General features: G+C 40.2%; 1 protein-coding gene across 5 annotated transcripts in view; it reads right to left on the bottom strand.

Annotated features, from left to right (window-relative positions):
• ARHGAP24 (Rho GTPase activating protein 24) overlaps positions 1 to 19,161 on the bottom strand; it is a 668,175-nt gene that overhangs the window by 130,573 nt on the left and 518,441 nt on the right. The window contains exon 1 of one of the 5 annotated variants that reach the window (XM_053600051.1): positions 8,015 to 8,163. The exons of the other annotated variants lie outside the window; for them this stretch is intronic. The gene's annotated coding sequence lies outside the window, so the exon portion shown is untranslated. Of the gene's footprint in view, positions 1 to 8,014; positions 8,164 to 19,161 lie in introns of those variants that run through there. 5 annotated transcript variants of the gene reach the window in all.

Raw genomic sequence — 19,161 nt, 5'->3', positions numbered from 1 at the left:
CGACACTGCCAAATTTGAATCCTATAATTCATTCAAAATTGATCTTGTCTACAAATCCTCACTCATTCCGTCTCCTCATGCCCAACGCACTTTATCAGCAGCCATGCCAATTGCTTTTATTTTTAGAAACATTTCCTACACTGAATGAAAGTTTAAAAAAGAAACTTTAATAATTAAGTTTTAATAATTAAGTTTGTGATGAATACAGCCAGAGAAAAACAAACACACAAAGATTTACATGTGAGAGTGTAAGCAAGGAGGTACACGAATTTCACTCACTAGCTATGAGATGGATTGCTACAAACCAGAATCACAGCAAACGTATGTCAAATATGCTCCTCATTGAAAATAGCATATGTCTTACAAGGTATTTGCTTTCACTTTAAAAGAGTAAAAGACTTCCTTATGAGATCCATGGAAGTCAAGGTGTGAAGTTTTTGATTTTTGATGCTTAACCATTACGCTCCATTGGAATGTGGTTCATCCTATTATTTTTTTGTGCTCTTAACGTTATTAACTGGGGAATCACTTTCTTGGGAGTGTTTCAAAAATGTTCAAGTGTTTGGGTTTTCAAGTAAATGGAGAAGTTACTGGCATTTTATGGCAAGGTTTGGGGAAACAAAATATCCTGCAAAACAGAGGGCTATAAATATTTGTCATTTACCAAATGCCAAAAGCTACTCCAGGGTGAGGGTCTCATTTCATCTTGACATTTAAGATTAATGGTCTTTGCAGTTTGGACCCTCCATACACCCTTTGACTTCTAGGAACCATGCTGACTTTACAGAGCTCCTTCTCTATGAAGTGACAGGTGTGTTCATTTCCGTTGCTTGTCCAAAGAACACCGGTTTCTCTCTTTCCTTTAAGACAGTGATAAAGAACTGTGTGATCAACATGCCTGTTCTTCTTGGTTCAATGTCTTATTTAAAAGTGGGGAAGAGAGTTGAATGTTATAGATTCATCCAACCAATACAAAGTCCTTCAGAAGGAAATCTTGGAGGTATTTCAAATATTCTTTTACTCAATCTTCCTTCACCCTTACTGTTCCCATCTCTTTATTTCCTTTACCCGTTTGCTTATCAAACATGAACAAACATCTGCTGTGAGTAAAATATTGTGTTAGGCCCCAAGGAAGGGGCCTCCCATTGTGTATCACACACAATCGTAATGCCATCTCTATTCTGTGATAGTCAAATTGATGTTATTTTATTTGTTGTTCATTTGCTTCTTATTCTCTCAATAACATGCCCTCAACTCTTCCTTCCTCTTGAGCTAGAAAAACCCTCTCCTCCGCAAAATCACTGTCATCCTATTTGCTAAATGGAAGTATTTAGCATTTTGATTATTAGCATTTTGATTATTTCTCCTGCTATAGAGAAATCCACATGTACATATTTTATCACTAAAACTAACAACATGCTATTTATGTTATTATTCTATAATAATATTATAGAAGTGAAAACTGAGGCTTAAAAAGGTTAAATAACTTGTCCATCATCAAAAAACTTGTTCACGAAATTTAAAACAGGTCTAGCCAATCTGAGAACCTGTGTTTTTAACTCCCACAAAATATCTCTGATAGTTAAAATCACCTTTGTGAGACTTCCAGCAAACTTTAGATGCACTACTTAAAAAGTTAGCATAGACACATTTGGCCTTCACTCTCAGCACCTGGATGAAATTAATCATGATTGTTTTAGCAAACTGATCATACTTTCCAAGTTTCTATTAATAATGAAGTTTCAGAGTTTAAAAACTTTCTGGGTTTCTTAGCTAATACAGATCCACAAAGCAGAAATTCCAAATATAACTGGGTAGTCCTCTGTGATTTTTCAATGCCTGCAGGCTTTTGAAGTTCTGTAGATTTGCCTTAATCTGTTGCTAGAACACTGCACATTGCTCTAAACAACCTGCCAGTCTGAGAAACTTAGCGTGAATGACACACGTGTTTCTTTTATCTAGGTCAGAGGACAGTGTGAACTGGTAAGGGAGTTTATGGGAGGTGAGGAATTCTGGGATAAAGAAATTAACTGGAGGAAGTGAAAAAGAAAAAAAGAACTCAGAGACCCTAAAGACAACCTTTCAACTGAAGCCCTCTCGTTCTCCACCAACGCACACACACAGCTGCTGGAATCAGTTCAGTCTAGTCTGATAGCAACTCAGAAGGGCCAGGACACAGTTGACAGTGTGTCACACCACGATCACACTAGTGGAAATCACAGAAACCCACAGATAACAGAGAGAGCAATGCCACTTGAAGCCTTTGGAATCAGGAAAGTTGAGAGTAAGACATTGGTCTACATTTTTCTCTTAACACTTGTCCGAGCCAAAAACATAGGGATAGGCTTTGTTAGTAAAAAAGAAATGAGTGATTTGCATTTAGACGTCTTTGCTTTCCTTCTTCTTAGAAGCTTAGAAGTTTGAAAGACATAGAGAATGCTGGGGAGATGGTACATGTGGCACCTTCCTTCTGCTACGGTAACTGCTGTGATTGCCACCCCAACGCAGGTCCCCTCAAGAGGCAGGGTGCCATTTCTGCCTTGCTCATAACTGCTTAGTGACACGGTAGGTATAGCATCTACCCTGGACAGTGCACACAGCAGAGCCTTCTAGCATGCTGATGCATACCATATTTTATCTCTAAACCTTCAGCTCTTTTGGAATTTATTTTGGTATCAGAGATAAATGGTTTTTTTCTAAATAGCAACCTAGTTGTGCTTATACCCAACACCTCTTATTGACTCACTCATTCCCCATTGTTTTGAAGTTCCACATTTATTATACATGACATTCCAGTGGGAAATTTTAATAACCTGAAAGGAGAAACTAAATAGGGAAAGTAAAAAATAAATCCAGTTTATCCACTGAAACACCATAGATGCACGCTCTCTCTCCTTTCTTTTAAAAAAAAAAAATATATATATGGAAAGGAGAAATACAAGGGGAAAAGCCATTTCTTTTTATTTTTTTTTTACATCTTTCCTTTTATTATGGGCTGTTTTCAGCAGATGTAATCTATTCTTAAGTTAATTATTCTATTCTGTTTAAAAGTTCTTTGATACCTGTGTACAATGTTGCTTACTGGAGAAGTAGGGACAGTCTGAATGACAATTTTGCCAGTTCAGCTGAAAACTGAATTGCTACTCCATTTACATATTTTATGTTTGCCTGTGAAGCCTTTTAAGTGATACGAGATTCAGCTTTTGTTTGAGCAAAATAATGATCATATTTTACTATTGTTTTCTGAATTTCTTTATTAGGAAAATAAAACTAAAAAAAAAATAAAGGCCCTCAGGGAATTTGTAGAAAATTCTGCCAATAAGTTTGGTTGATGTATTCATTTATTTGTTCATTTAACAATTATTTATTGAATAACTATGAAGACAATTTCAACCAAAGGTGAATGGTGAACCTGCAAAGAGATAATTCCTTTAATACTCCTGACCTAATTTAGGGTTTTACTAGCACTCTAATGTGGAAGCACTGATTGTTAGTCGTTAAGTCAAACAATACAGAGTTGTACAGGGAAAGTAAATGTACCAAATTCATTCAGTAGGGCAGATTTGTTTCTTTTCAACTCTTTTTTTTTTGGCTTAAATGTAGAAAACAAAACAAATTTAAAAAATCTTTCTGGCGTTTACTAAGAGAGGTATTTGAACAGAAGGGGGACATTTAGTTTCAAGGAAGTGTTGTCCATAATGGACTAACCAGATGAATAGCACCTTTGGGAAACTGATGCTAAGTAGTATTCCTATTTGGGTGTGTTGATCTGTATTCATTATGCCTTTTTATTTTCTGTATTTCTAATGCTTTGACATCTGGAGCCTTGAGACCTTGAAGACACTGCCATCCTAGGGCTAGCCAACACCAAGAGATAGTGACCAACTTGGGAGAGTGCCTTTCATACAGAAACCAACTAGCCCAGAGCACATTTCCCAGCCACCTCCTCCATCAGACTCTCAGGCTCTGGGCCTCGCACCATCCACCTACCTACTTACCTCAGGGGCCTAGTTCTAAAAAACTAGGGATAGGGTCTATACCCCAGAGCCCACTGGGATCACTCAGCCAGGCAAACTTCAGCCTGCTTACTCTGCCTTGTGGTTCCATCAGGTGGAGACCACAGAAGGCTCTGGCCCATGTTTTTCTCTGGTTCCTCTGCTTCCTGACTGACCCTGATGGTTCCCTACATGGCCCTGCAAGACCTGGGCTGCCCCTCTCTTCTTGGGAACTTGGGAGTGACGGTCTTTTCAATGGCAATCTCTCCTGACCTACTGGGCTCACCATACCTGAATAATAACAAAACCTATATTTTTAAACATAGTTCTTATGTGAACTTTGACAGAAAAGGAGACATTTCTTTCTAGATATAAAATAATCCTTCCAAACACATTGGCATGTTCTGATATAACTTATCAGACAAATAAAATTCCATTCTATAAAAGAAAAAGGGTTGGAGAAAGGATAGCCTATGATGTTTTATACTTTATAATCAAAATATTTAAAGTATGCTGATTTTTAAAATATTCCACTACATAAATGTCTTAATTTATTGATTTTAATATATCAGATTAGAGTTCTTGGAAATTCTCTTCAAGGTTTAATATGCCTATATCAGGAAATGTTGTGATAATTTCTTTTTGATGGTTCCTTGCCCATTAGAAATAGTTGGAAGTTGTAATGACATTTGATTATTTATATGGATATTAATAAGAATTTGGGGGCTAGTAAAATATAAAGAGTTTATATTTAGTTGTTTATTAGCATTTTTAAAATGTTATTTGTTGTGTATGGTGACAGGGTAGCTACTAAGGGGAATCTGAGTACACAGTGGGATCGGGTTCAAAGCTATCCATAGTAGAAATAACATAAATGTTTAAAAAACAGGAATTGTATTGGCAGTACTAATATGTATTTGATATAACAACTTTGGTGGGTATCTCCTATAGCAACCAGACTCTATCCATTCTATTTCTGTATAAACATTCTAGGTTCAAGATAAATTGAACAGACTTGCCAGAAATGGTTATAGTCCATGTCTCCAAGGAAGAACCACCTGTAGCCGTCTGCTCCCATTCCAGCTTCTAGGCCTGTGCAGCCTGGGGCCCCACTAAGGAGCCCAACGTCTGTCAGAACACCGTGGCCTCAGAGGAACATCTCCAGAGGAATCATCATATCACACACCCTGCCCTCCATGTTTCTTCTCTCCAAACAACCTAGGCCTATTTTAAGGAATCTAGAAGAAATAGTTAAATGTTCTGAGAATGCTCCTTACTTTGTCCGAGTTTATACGACTTTGGGAAGAGTTAGTAGGCAAAGTAGACCTCAGGGGCTAAGGTAAAGAGACGTAAAAGCTACTGGTGGTGCTTTACACCACCCCTGGATACTACAAATCGTATTTCATCTCAATTTAACAAAACTCTTTGTAAAAGTATGGCTATGTCAGTATGCGTAAACAATTGTTGATGTAGATTTCCAAGCTTAGCTAGACTAGAAGGACAAAAAACATGAGGAGCAGAAATGGGAGGCACAGGAGACTCAGCCATGGCTTCCCTGGTAGCCACTTATCCATCCTTCCTACTAAAATGCCCCCTTGTTCCACTCAGAGAGTGAGCAGTCATCTCCTGATTCAGAGTGGGTAGGTCTTTCCCCAGTCCACAGAGATAAATCATAACTGCTGTCTTAACGGAGATTAAAGATTGAGTGTCGGTTAAAAGAAAGGTGTAGTAATTGGAACTTGGCAAGTTTAAAGTCCCAGAATAAAAAAGTGTAAGGCTGAAAACAGGAAGAGGGGCAGAAAGGATACGAAGTGTTAAGAAGTTGAAATATTTCAGAAAATTAGCGATATTTATCAAATATATAAGGAAAGGCTAATCTTTTCCCCTTAACGCAGAGGCCTTCATTGCAGAGAAGTAAATGTGTTTGAACAGACTGTCATGCTCTTTCAGGTCAGTCCCTATAATCTCTAAACCTTCTTAAACCTCTTTGCATGTTGCGGTGAGCTAGTTATCTAAAGAGTAAACACAGACACTCTTCTTGGCTTTTCTTCACTGTTTACATTGATTATGGTTCATCAAATAGGACATTAACTTTCCAGTCTTTTTGCATGGAAGATGACCAGGGGTGCACACAGATGCCACATCTGAATATGCTGGACTATAAACGTCATGGAGATAGGAACAGTCTCGTGTTTGTCACACAGTGAATCGCCGTCTTTCCATCCTGGTGATTAAGTCATGTTAATCACTTTTAAAGAAGTAGCCAGATTTACATCATGGCAGGACGATTTAGTACGTTTCTCATATGGAAATGTGGCTTATTGATCCTTTGTACACCTCGAGTTCCACATCTTTGAACTGTAACTATTGTTCTTACAGAGAAAGCATGGCTACATCACTTTCAGGTGTTTTTCTGCTGACATTCCACAGTTTTCTCACAGAGTCTGAAAGCAAAAAACTGTGAAGAGAGTGGACAAGGAACTTAGCAGTTAACATGGAGATAAAAAAGAGAGGACACTCCAGTTTAGAGTATTAGAATCTTCTTTTCACACTGAGATTCACTAGTGGGATGAATAATTTTGATATTGTATGTTACTTGTTGATTGCTTTGAATAACTTTATGTTCACTGACTTTGATTTTATCATTTTTAATATTTTTGTTCTCTGAATTTTAATAAAATTTATTCTACTTTATTAGTTTTCAAAGTCCGCTGCAAGGGAGACTGATTTTAAATAAAATTTTAAAATGCCCTTTCTTCTTTTAATTGTCTGCATCTCAGCAAGATAATTAAAGTTAATTAAGACCTACAAGGACATTAGCAGGTTGACAACATATTTTATTATGAGCTTTCATTCCTGGCTCCATGTCTGCTGAGTCTGAATTTCCTTAAGTATTCTACTGTTCTTTCATTAGACATAAAAATTTGAGCAGCTGGAGTACTTTTTAGTATTCTTTTTAAATTACTCATCATTTTAAAGTACCTTTCCTTCATTTTTACAATAGATAAATATTCTAGCTTTTTCTTACCTGACTTACATACAAAAAAATACCCATACCTTTCCCCTTTTAGAATATGTGTTTTATGAATACTAATCCCTGGATATATATTTACATACAACAAGACAATGTAAACATTGCTTCTATCTTTATATTTTTTATGAGTCTACTGAAGGAGCTGACATATAAAATTGGTTCATGATTAATGCCTGTTTACCCAAGAGCATGGTTTTGATTCCTGCTGCACATACTCATCGTGAATAAGGTACTGTGTCCCACACGCTTTCATCAGCTTACCCCGTAGTTTTTCTGTCTCTGTGTACACAGAATGTGAAGTTACCAAACTCGAATATGCTGATAACAAAGGCTTTGTAGGTTGATTAAATTAAATATTAGTACAGCAAGAGATAACAAGTATTATTTTGTTTTCTTTTGGTTCTCAAATAGACTTTAAAAAAATCTTTCTCTCTCTCTCACTTGCACACACACACACACAAGGGGCCAGGTAGAAGTTTTCATTCTGATAAGCAAATACACAGAAAACTCCCACTACTATTGTCATCAGCTCGGACCCCAAGGCATTCTATTCTCTCAAAAGTTTCAGCCACTAAAACATGGGTGAAGCAAAAAATACACCAAAGCAAATACTCAAGAAGATAGTAACTTATATTTATATCTGAAGTAGTTTCCATATGTCTCCATATTAGCTAGCACTAGAATTCTGTCTATAAAAACAGCTGTATTATTTGGCAGCAGAAATTAATGAAAGAATCCGAGAAAACAGGACTAGAATAATCACATTTCAGAGTGGAAGGACAGCACCATGTCCAATCTGTTGTGGCGATTTGGCCAGCCTGGGGAGCAGGATGGATCATGACAGAGAAGGAGGGAGCAAATAAAACCACACAGTCTACGTCCTGCATTTGCGCTGATATAAAAATATATCCAAATCATCAAACACAATCAACAGTGGTACCTAGTCTGTCTCCAAATTAAGGGAAAATCATCACCCCGCTCTCACCTGGCACAAACACACACTTCAGTGGTCAGGGACAGACGCAGGCTGCGCTTGCAGGCTGGGAGACAGGGCAGCTGCTCTGCCCTGAGCCGCTCAGGCACAGTCAGCCGACTCAGGAGCCACTGGGTGTGCTCACTGCAGTTTCTCCCATGACTCCATCACCCAGGAATGGAAACCACCGGCTGGCTCCCCAGCACGCGCAGCGCCCTAGCCACTGAGCCCAGGTGAAAATGCTGAGCCCTGCAAGGTCACGGCAAGGTGACCACAAGCAGAAGGGGGGTGTGGGGAAGAGGACGGCCTGTTAGGAAAAGACCCTAAAGTTCAGACACCTTGCTTTTCAAGAGATTCTGAACTCCATAAATCAGAGCTGGGACAGTAAGAGGTCACAGAAGCCCTAAATCTGAGAGCTCCGTACGGCAGCAAACCAATCAGCTAACTTGGGCATTTGCTCTGTCCCCTCTCATCCCGCCCCCCGCCTCTCTCTCTCTCTCTCTCTCTCACACACACACACACACACACACACAGAGGCATGTTCAGTGCAGCTATTCTAATCTCCCAAACATCCTTCTCAGGCCAAAAAGTTTGTGTTTACCTTTTCCCTGTAACAGGACTTAAAGAAGGGTCTTAGAAAATTGAAGTATTTGCCAAAATCAAAATTATTCTTTTAAGAGCAAAATGAGTTCTGGTCCATAAACTAACTCATGTTAATAAGGCCTTGCATTTTGTGTATACACCAGAATAACACAGCCAGCCCCCATATTTAAAAAAATAGTGAAGATGTATTTATTTCACAGCTGACTGATAGATCAATTACAATTTCTCATAAAATTCCTATCGTGTTTTTTTAAGATTAGTCTTGACTTAAGCACATTTTAATTTTTTTTTTTTTTTTTTTTTTAATTTTTTTATTAAATCATAAGTGTATACAATGATATGATTATGGGGCATCATACACTCACTTCATAAACCATTTGACACATTTTTATCCCAGTGGTTAACATAGCCTTTCCGGCGTTATCTCAGTTACTGTGCCAAAACATTTATATTCTACATTTACCAAGTTTCGCAAATACCCCTGTAATATGCACCACAGGTGTGATCCCACCGATTCCCCTCCCTCTACCCACCCCCCCCTTTCCCACTTCCCCCTATTGTTAAGTTGTAGTTGGGTTATAGCTTTCATGTGAGAGTCCCAAATTAGTTTCATAGTAGGGCTGTGTACATTGGATATTTTTTCTTCCATTCTTGGGATACTTTACTAAGAAGAATATGTTCCAGCTCCATCCATGTAAACATGAAAGAGGTAAAGTCTCCATCTTTCTTTAAGGCTGCATAGTATTCCATGGTATACATATACCACAATTTATTAATCCATTCGTGGATCGATGGGCACTTCGGCTTTTTCCATGACTTAGCAATTATGAATTGGGCTGCAATAAACATTCTGGTACAAATATCTTTGTTATGTTGTGATTTTTGGTCTTCTGGGTATATGCCCAGCAGAGGAATTACAGGATTGAATGGCAGATCTATTTTTAGATCTCTGAGTGTTCTCCATATATCCCTCCAAAAGGAATGTATTAATTTGCATTCCCACCAGCAGTGCAGAAGTGTTCCCTTTTCTCCGCATCCACGCCAACATCTCTGGTCTTGAGATTTTGTGATATAGGCTAGTCTCATTGGAGTTAGATGATATCTCAAAGTAGTTTTGATTTGCATTTCTCTGATGATTAAAGATGATGAGCATTTTTTCATATGTCTGAAGGCCGTGCGCCTGTCTTCTTCAGAGAAGTTTCTCTTCAAATCCCTTGCCCAGCCTGCGATGGGATCCCTTGTTTTTTTCTTGCTGATGCGTTTGAGTTCTCTGTGGATTCTGGTTATTAAACCTTTGTCAGAGTTATACCCTGCAAATATCTTCTCCCATTCTGAGGGCTGTCTGCTTGCTCTGCTTACTGTGTTCTTAGCTGTGCAGAAGCTTTTTAGTTTGATCAAGTCCCAGTAGTGTATTTTTGAAGCTGCTTCAATTGCCCGGGGGGTTCTCCTCATGAAATACTCACCCAGACCAATTTCTTCAAGGGTTTTCCCTGCATTCTCCTCTAGTATTTTTATAGTTTCATGTCTTAAGTTTAAATCTTTAATCCAATGAGAGTCTATCTTCGTTAATGGTGAAAGGTGTGGGTCTAATTTCAGTCTTCTGCAGGTTGCCAGCCAGTTCACCCAGCACCATTTGTTAAATAGGGAATCTTTTCCCCACTGAATGTTTTTAATTGGCTTGTCAAAAATCAAATAGCGGTAAGTAGCTGGATTCATCTCTTGGTTCTCTATTCTATTCCAGATATCTACTTCTCTGTTTTTGTGCCAATACCATGCTGTTTTGATCACTATCGATTTGTAGTAAAGTCTGAGGTCTGGTAGTGTGATTCCTCCTGTTTTGTTTTTATTTCTGAGTAATGTCTTGGCTATTCGAGGTTTTTTCTGATTCCATATAAAACGAAGTAATGTTTTTTCAAGATCTTTAAAATATGACAGTGGAGCTTTAATAGGGAGTGCGTTGAAAGTATATATTGCTTTGGGTAGTATGGACATTTTGATAATGTTGATTCTTCCTAGCCATGAGCATGGTATGTTTTTCCATTTGTTAACATTTTCAGCTATTTCTTTTCTTAGAGTTTCATAGTTCTCTTTATAGAGATCTTTCACGTCTTTTGTTAGGTAAATTCCCAAATATTTCATCTTCTTTGGCACTACTGTGAATGGGATAGAGTCCTTAACTGCTTTTTCAATTTGACTGTTGTTGGTGTATATAAAGGCTACCGATTTATGAATGTTGATTTTGTAACCTGAGACGCTGCTGTATTCCTTGATCACTTCTAGGAGTTTTGTAGTAGAGTCCCTAGTGTTTTCCAGATACACAATCATATCATCTGCGAAGAGCGAGAGTTTGATCTCTTCTGACCCTATATGGATACCCTTGATCGCCTTTTCTTCCCTAATTGCGGTGGCTAAAACTTCCATTACAATGTTGAAAAGCAATGGAGACAATGGGCAGCCTTGTCTGGTTCCTGATCTGAGTGGAAATGATTCCAATTTAACTCCATTCAATATGATATTGGCTGTGGGTTTGCTGTAGATAGCCTCTATCAGTTTAAGAAAAGTCCCTTCTAGGCCAATTTTCTTGAGTGTTCTGATCATGAAGGGATGCTGGATATTATCAAAAGCTTTTTCTGCATCAATTGAGAGAATCATATGGTCTTTGTTTTTTAATTTGTTTATGTGCTGAATTACATTTATAGATTTACGTATATTGAACCAGCCTTGAGACCCTGGGATAAAACCAACTTGGTCATGATGTATAATTTGTTTGATGTGTTGCTGGATTCTGTTTGTTAGGATCTTGTTGAATATTTTTGCATCTATATTCATTAGTGATATTGGTCTATAATTTTCTTTTCTTGTTGGGTCTTTTCCTGGTTTGGGGATCAGGGTGATATTTGCTTCATAGAACGTGTTGGGTAGTCTTCCTTCTTTTTCTACATTTTGGAACAGGTTGAGTAATATAGGTACTAATTCCTCTTTAAAGGTTTGGTAGAATTCTGACGTGAAACCATCTGGTCCCGGGCTTTTCTTTTTAGGGAGGTTTTGTATAGTTGATGCTATTTCTGAACTTGTTATGGGTCTGTTCAACATTTCCACTTGATTCTGGTTAAGTCTTGGAAGGTGGCGTGCTTCCAAGTACCGGTCTATTTCCTTCAGATTTTCATATTTCTGAGAATAAAGTTTCTTGTAATATTCATTAAGGATTTTTTGGATTTCTGATGAGTCTGTGGTTATTTTGTCTTTGTTGTTTCTGATTGATGATATTAGAGATTTTACTCTTTTTTTCCTGATTAGGTTGGCCAGAGGTTTATCTATTTTATTGACCTTTTCAAAAAACCAGCTTTTTGATTTATTGATCTGTTGTATTATTCTTTTGTTTTCAATTTCATTTAATTCTGCTCTAATTTTGGTTATTTCTTTTCTTCTACTGGGTTTGGGGTTGGAATGTTCTTCCTTTTCCAGTTGCGTGAGATGTCCCATTAAGTTGTTAACTTCCTCTCTTTCCGTTCTCTTGAGGAAGGCTTGCAGTGCTATAAATTTCCCTCTTAGAACTGCCTTTGCAGTGTCCCAGAGGTTCTGATAGCTTGTGTCTTCATTGTCATTTTGTTCCAAAAAATTGGTGATTTCTTTCTTAATCTCATCTCTGACCCAGCTATCATTCAGCATAAGGTTATTTAACTTCCATGTTTTTGTATGGGTATGCAGATTCCTGTTGTTACTCAATTCAAGTTTTATTCCATGATGGTCCGAGAAGATGCATGGAATAATTTCTATTCCTTTAAATTTACTGAGGTTAGACTTGTGACCTAAAATGTGATCAATTTTGGAGTAAGTTCCGTGGGCTGATGAGAAGTATGTGTATTCAGTTTTGTTGGGATGAAATGTTCTGTAGATGTCTGCTAAATCTAAATACTGGATGGTTAGGTTTAAATCTAAGATTTCTTTGCTCAGCTTCTTTCTGGAGGATCGATCCAACACTGCCAAGGGAGTGTTGAAATCTCCAACGATTATGGAGCTGGAGGAAATCAAGTTACTCATGTCTGTTAGAGTTTCTCTTATAAATTGAGGTGCATTCTGGTTGGGTGCATAGATATTAATAATTGAGATCTCGTCATATTGAGTATTACCCTTAACAAATATGAAGTGACCATTCTTGTCCTTCCTTACTTTTGATGGTTTAAAGCCTACTGTATCTGCAAATAAAATTGCAACACCTGCTTTTTTCTGATTACCATTTGCCTGAAATATGGATGACCATCCTTTCACCCTGAGTCTGTATTTGTCTTTTAAGTTGAGATGTGACTCTTGTATGCAACAAATATCTGGCTTAAGTTTTTGTATCCAGTCAGCTAACCTATGCCTCTTTAGAGGACAGTTTAAGCCATTCACATTGATGGAGAGTAAGGATAAGTCTGGTGGAATTTTGGGTATCGAGTTTTTCAAAGGTCCAGTGGACATTTTTAATCCTTTCGCCAGTGTGGAAGTTGGAGTTTGATCCGAAGTTTCTGAGTGAGTTTACTTTTGTGGTATAGGATTGGGTTGGTCATTGTGGAGGATAGGTCTGAGAACATCCTGAAGAGCTGGTTTACTTATGGCAAATTTTTTCAACATATGAATGTCATTGAAGTATTTAATTTCTCCATCATAGATGAAACTCAGTTTAGCTGGATACAAGATCCTGGGTTGAAAGTTTTTTTGCTTTAGGAGATTAAAAGTTGATGACCAGCCTCTTCTTGCTTGAAAAGTTTCAGCAGAGAGATCTGCAGTTATTCTAATATTCTTACCTTTGTACGTTATAGTTTTCTTTCGCCGGGCTGCTTTGAGAATCTTCTCTTTCATGTTAACTTTAGTGAAGCTAATTATGATATGTCTGGGAGATGTCTTTTTGGGGTTGAATCGTGCTGGGGTTCTGAAGCTGTCTGCTATCTGAATTTCAGATTCTCTAGGCATGTCTGGAAAATTTTCTTTCATAATTTCATGTAGAAGGGCCTCTGTGCCCTTGGCTGCCACATCATCAGCCTCCGAAATTCCTATAACCCTTATGTTATGTTTTTTCGAATTATCTGAGAGCTCTCTGAGTGAGTGATCCGTTTTTGCTCTCCATTTCTCTTCCTCTTTGAGAGATTGGGAGCGTTCGAAGACTTTATCTTCAATGTCAGAAATCCTTTCTTCTGCTTGCTCCATTCTGTTACTGAGGGATTCTACTGTATTTTTCATATCTTTGAGGGCTGTAAGTTCTTGTTTCAGTGTGTCTAAGTCTTTGGTGGTTTTGTCTTTAAATTCGTTAAATTCTTGAGACAACTTTTGAATTTCTCCTCGAATTCCTAATTCCATTTTATTAATCTTGTCTACAAACCAAATTCTGAATTCGACTTCTGACATCTCAGCCAGTTGTTTATGAATGGGATCTTCAATCACATCTGCCGTATCTTTTCTTGGGGGGGTTGATCTATTCTGGTTATTCATGTTACCAGAGTTTTTCCGCTGATTCCGCCCCATGGTTTACTCCCTTTGGTTTTTCCCCTGGGGTTTTATCGAGGGCCCGTATAGTGTTGTGGCCTGAGAAACTGGGGCCCTGTCTGGTGTGGTGGAGCAAAGTGGTTCTGTCTTGTTTTCAGCTGGTTTCTGTTCGATCCTATTGCAACTTCTACTCTGGCTTGAAGTCTCAGCTGTGTGAAAAAATCAGCAATTAAGTCACCCCGCCTGCCCACCTCTGGCCCCAGTTGGAAAAGGAGAATCAAACCTTCCTACAATCGCACACCCAGGGCACCACCTGAAAAGTCCTCAGTCTATTAGCCCAGTTCAAAAGGTCCGAATCAACTGTCTCAATCGGCACTTGTCTCAGGTGGAAGGGTTCAAGAGGTCTCTGGGAACTGGATCACAGGGGCCTGGTGACTCCTCTGAGACAGCTCACCCCAGTGCAGCGTGGAATCAGGAGGAACCACCCCGCAAACAGAGCAGTCTGGGAAGGTTGACGTCTCCTTCCCCACTTTGCCCCTCCGTCGGACCCAGTCACTGGTATCTCTGCAGATGGCTAACCCAGTTGCCTGCAGTGAACAGACACTCCAGGGGTTTGCACCTGCCTGAATCGCGAGGAAGTCTGCCAGGCCCCCGCAGACTGCCGCTATCTAGCAGGAGGAGATGGGGCCTGACATCTTTGAGTGTTTGATGCAGGTGATGGGAAGGAGGTGTTCACTCAGGCTTAGCCCCGTCCCTGATGGATGCTGCTAACAGAACAGAACAGAACAGACAACTTTGTGAGGTTCTGTCTCTGTTCCTGTCATCGCCTACAGGAGACGGGCTGTTTTGAGTTCAAACGTCTTTGCTGCTGGAGAATTGCGTCTGAACACCTCTCTGGGTCGGCCCCGCCCTGGAGGCTTCTGGGTTTGTGAGCCGTGACACCGGTGGCCTCCTCTGGTTGCCCAGGGAGACAGGGGGTGTGGCCTCAGAATATCCAGAAGTGAGCGTTCTGCCGTTAAAGAAAAAACGGCTGTTGATCTACCTCCAGGGAACTGCTGCTCTGGTGTGGGCACTCAGGCGACCCTTTTCTCCTCTGTCCCGCGCCCCAGAGTCAGCACTGAGCGGCTGCAGTTTGTGCTGGGTCCACACCCCTTAAGAGATCCCCCAAGAATCAGAACTCTTGGGGGATGGGCCCCCAGACCCGGATTGGGAGTGGGGCGGGGGGAAGCTAGAGTTTCATTCAGTTTCACGCAATACTACGGTCCGGGGAGGGCTCCTGCACTGCACCGCAGGGAAGTGCCGCCAAGGCTTGATTTCCCCTCAGCGGAGTGCCCTCTCCTTGCTCACGTGTCCCAGAGTCAGCGCTGACCTGACGCAGCTCAGGCACTGTGCACTCCCCTCGAGAAATCACCCAAGGAGCCGAACTCCGGAGGGATAGGCCCTCAGACCCCGAGTGAGAGTAGGGGCTCTCAGCTCTCAGCGGGGAGGCCAGAGTCTTATTCAGTCTTGTGCCCGGGGAGGGCTCCTGCACTGCACCGCAGGGAAGTGCCGCCAAGGCTTGATTTCCCCTCAGCGGAGTGCCCTCTCCTCGCTCACGTATCCCAGAGTCAGCGCTGACCTGACGCAGCTCAGGCACTGTGCACTCCCCTCGAGAAATCACCCAAGGAGCCGAACTCCTGGGGGATAGGCCCTCAGACCCCGAGTGAGAGTAGGGGTTCTCAGCTCTCAGCGGGGAGGCCAGAGTCTTATTCAGTCTTGGGCCCCGTATGCCCGGGGAGGGTTGGTGCACTGCACCGCAGGGAAGTGCCGCGAGGCGTGACTCCCCCTCAGCCCGGTGCCCTCTCCTCACTCGCGGGCCTCAGAGTCAATGCTACCAGTCGCAACTCGGGGACTGTCCACTCCCCTTGAGAAATCACCCAAGGATCCGAAGTCCTGGGGGACAGGCCTCCAGACCTCAGTGGGCGGGAGGGGAGCGCCGGGGATTCAGGGTTGCCGGCAAAGGATTCCCAAAGTTTTATTCAGCCCTATGTCCGGCAGGAGAACGCCACGGCACCCCAGTAGGGGAGGTAGGTCCAGTTTTTAGAAGGTCTTTCCCGTGGAGTGTAGTGGGAGGGCCTTTAATTTCTGCCCGCTTGTTAAATTGTGGGGCTCCAGAGCCGGTCTCATGGGGGAGGGGGACTCCCGTCCGCTTGGTGGTGGATTTTGTACCTTTTGTTTGCGTCCTTGTGATCACAACTTGCCTCAGCGGTGTTGATGTGCGTTCTTCAGCCTTCTCTCTTGGTGAGGCTCAAGTCCACCAGGATACTTACTAAATTCCTGTCCCTTAACTCTCCTTCTGGACGGGAGCCTTTGTTGAAAGCTGGCTTCAGTCCGCCATCTTGTCTCCCTCCACCTGATTTTCTTCGCACATTTTAATTTTTGAGGTCTTCTAGAAGGCATTTCTTGTCTAAAATATAATTCCTATGCCTGTATATATTCGAGATAGATATAAACATGTTTATAAATGTTTGCTTGAAGAATCTCTCAGTTTTTATTTCTCATATTCTAATGCTCTTCTCAGAAAGGGAGAGAAAATAATTTTTAAGCTTTCAGGTACCTTATGGAATGTTATTTCTTCTTAGTTATATATATTTTCTTATAGGCAGTAATTATTTACTGTATTTTAGATCAATCACGTGAACAAGAATTTTTTCTCCCCCTTTAGACACTTTTTCTTCCTCCTCCAACCACCACCATTCACTAACAATTTATCCAATCTCTCAGCCATCAGTTTTGTAATCTATAAAACAGAAATTTGTTGGGAGTATTTGCTTTGTGTACTTTCTTGGCCGATGGCGTGAGTGTGAAAGGGGACAAAGTGTAGCACAGCATCCTTTCCACATGCAGAGCGCTGGAAAAATGCACTGCGTTCCCTCCTCCCCGTGCCCAAGACAGTCCTGGGACTAGTGAATTACTTTATGTTTTCAGGGAGGTCTCCTTGAGCTTCAAGGAAAGTACTTGTTTCAAGTGGGCTATAAATAGAGTCCACGGTTTTATTGGACTGCTGTCCTCTCTGTGGCAGAGCTTGATGGCAGCCACCACATGGCCAGAGGCAGGCAGTTGTGAGCCACATGAGCTGTGTCTAGTTTCTGAGGCAGAAACAGACCTGTTAAAACTCGGATAGAAAATGTTCATGTCCACGGCTGGTCTCCTGTTCGCCCTGTGTCCGTCCTAGCGTACTCCTGTGTTTCAGGGGAAGGGGGTTAATGAAGGGGAAAGTTCACAGCTGAGTTAATTCAGTAACAAATGCATCTGGGCATTCATGCTAATTTCCCTACAATTACTTAAGCATTGTTGGGAGAGAGAAAGAGAGAGAGACAGGTGCAGAGAACACTAAGGAACTAATAATCTGACCACCTGTGTGATGAGACCTACAGGACTGGGTTTATTTTTAGAATAGTCCTATGTGGTAGCTGTTACTATTCTCATTTCATATATGAGAATAATTAGCTTGCACACAGTTAATAAGTCAGCAGTGGAGTTATAATTACGATGAAAGTTTACACGATCTAGTGTCCCTCATTCAGAGTAAATTAGTTAACTTGTAACTTTCTCATTAAGAGAAAGGAAACAATACTGGGTTATTATACAGTGAGAGTAGGGAAGGCAAGAATGCAAACGACCAAGGAAAGTTCTTGAGGGTATTTATCAGGCAAGTTAACTTTTGTATGAAGAGTCCAGAGATTCTTAGAAAAATATATTTTGATTTTTTTAAAAAAAGCTTTTTGATAATTGTCCCAATACTTCCTTTTTTTTTTTTTTTAAATTGGGTCCTGCCTGTCTTTGAATTGAAGAAGCAAGTTCAGAGGTCTTTATCTAAAAGTAGAATACGACTATTTTTCAACAAACACTTACTGCACTAGTTTATTGTATTTGCTTAAATTACCAGACCCTTTGGAATTCCCCTAAGAAAGCGAGGCAGTCCCTTGACCTTAGATGTAGCAGAAGGCTTTTTCAACATCCAACTGTAGTTTGGAATCTGGTATAATAATTTCTGAGGATGATAATAAAACAGCAGGTTCTTTCTACCAATTTTTTTTGGAAAGTAAAGAAGAAGCCTGAACTGCAGCCCTACCCTGCATATATTTCTGTTCTACCCTCGAAGTGTCCAAAGTGTTTAAAGGGTGTCTGTGAGTCAGCATCCCAGTTCATACCAAATCCTCAACGCAGGGCAAGATGTTCTTGCTTCTGTCCCCCTTTTCCTGATTTGGGGAATTTGCTTTTGAGAGTATCACTGTCTGCTTATACTTTGCCTCTGCTTTAAAAACTAACTCCCATCTGCAAAATATGCAAAATTTCCTCCTCATTTTCCTCAAATCTAGCCTTAGACAACTATACTTTTGACAGTCTTACCTATAGTATCAATTTGTTATTTTTGGGGATTTTTATTAAATAGAGAAATAATAATTTTTAACACCTGACCCACTAAACTAATAATAGTCAAAATAAATAGTGCCAAAAAAGAACAAGGACAGATACTTTTGTCTCAAATTGTCCCAAGCTAAATTCCAAATGAAAAACACAAAACACTACAGCATCCTAAGTAACCAGTCAATCCATATGAAAGAGGTCAGAAGCCGTAAGCTATTTGGTGTTTACCCGATTGCAACTTTAGCTTGAAATACTAGTTTCGAAGCTCACCACTACAACTCGCTTATTCCTGTGGCATAATATTTAGCCAAAGAGCAAGTTTTGATAAAAGTTAATAAATTATAAAGTCTATAGTGACATATGTGACACATGGCAAAGCGAAAAGGCTGCTTCCTTATTCCAAAACCAATTTCATTTCTCAATGACTAGAATGAGAAAACAACTACAATCAGAATGAATTCTTTTAAAACTCAGAAACTATTGCAGTGATATTTCAACAAAATAAAATCTACTGGCAAAGCTTTCATTAGTTCAGATATCTCAATTCAGAAATTTGAAAATAGAAACACAAGTTTTGGTACTTTCCTCAAATTATCAGGTTGCCCTACTAAGGTACTTTGTTTTCAAACACCACCCCTCGTATTTGCCTACCTGTAACGACCACCGCAGAAAATAAGAGCATA

The sequence above is a fragment of the Nycticebus coucang genome, chromosome 1, assembly GCF_027406575.1.
Source record: "Nycticebus coucang isolate mNycCou1 chromosome 1, mNycCou1.pri, whole genome shotgun sequence".
NCBI lineage: Eukaryota > Metazoa > Chordata > Mammalia > Primates > Lorisidae > Nycticebus > Nycticebus coucang.
Note: the sequence above shows the minus strand (reverse complement) of the source record. Positions and strands in the feature narration are given on the sequence as shown.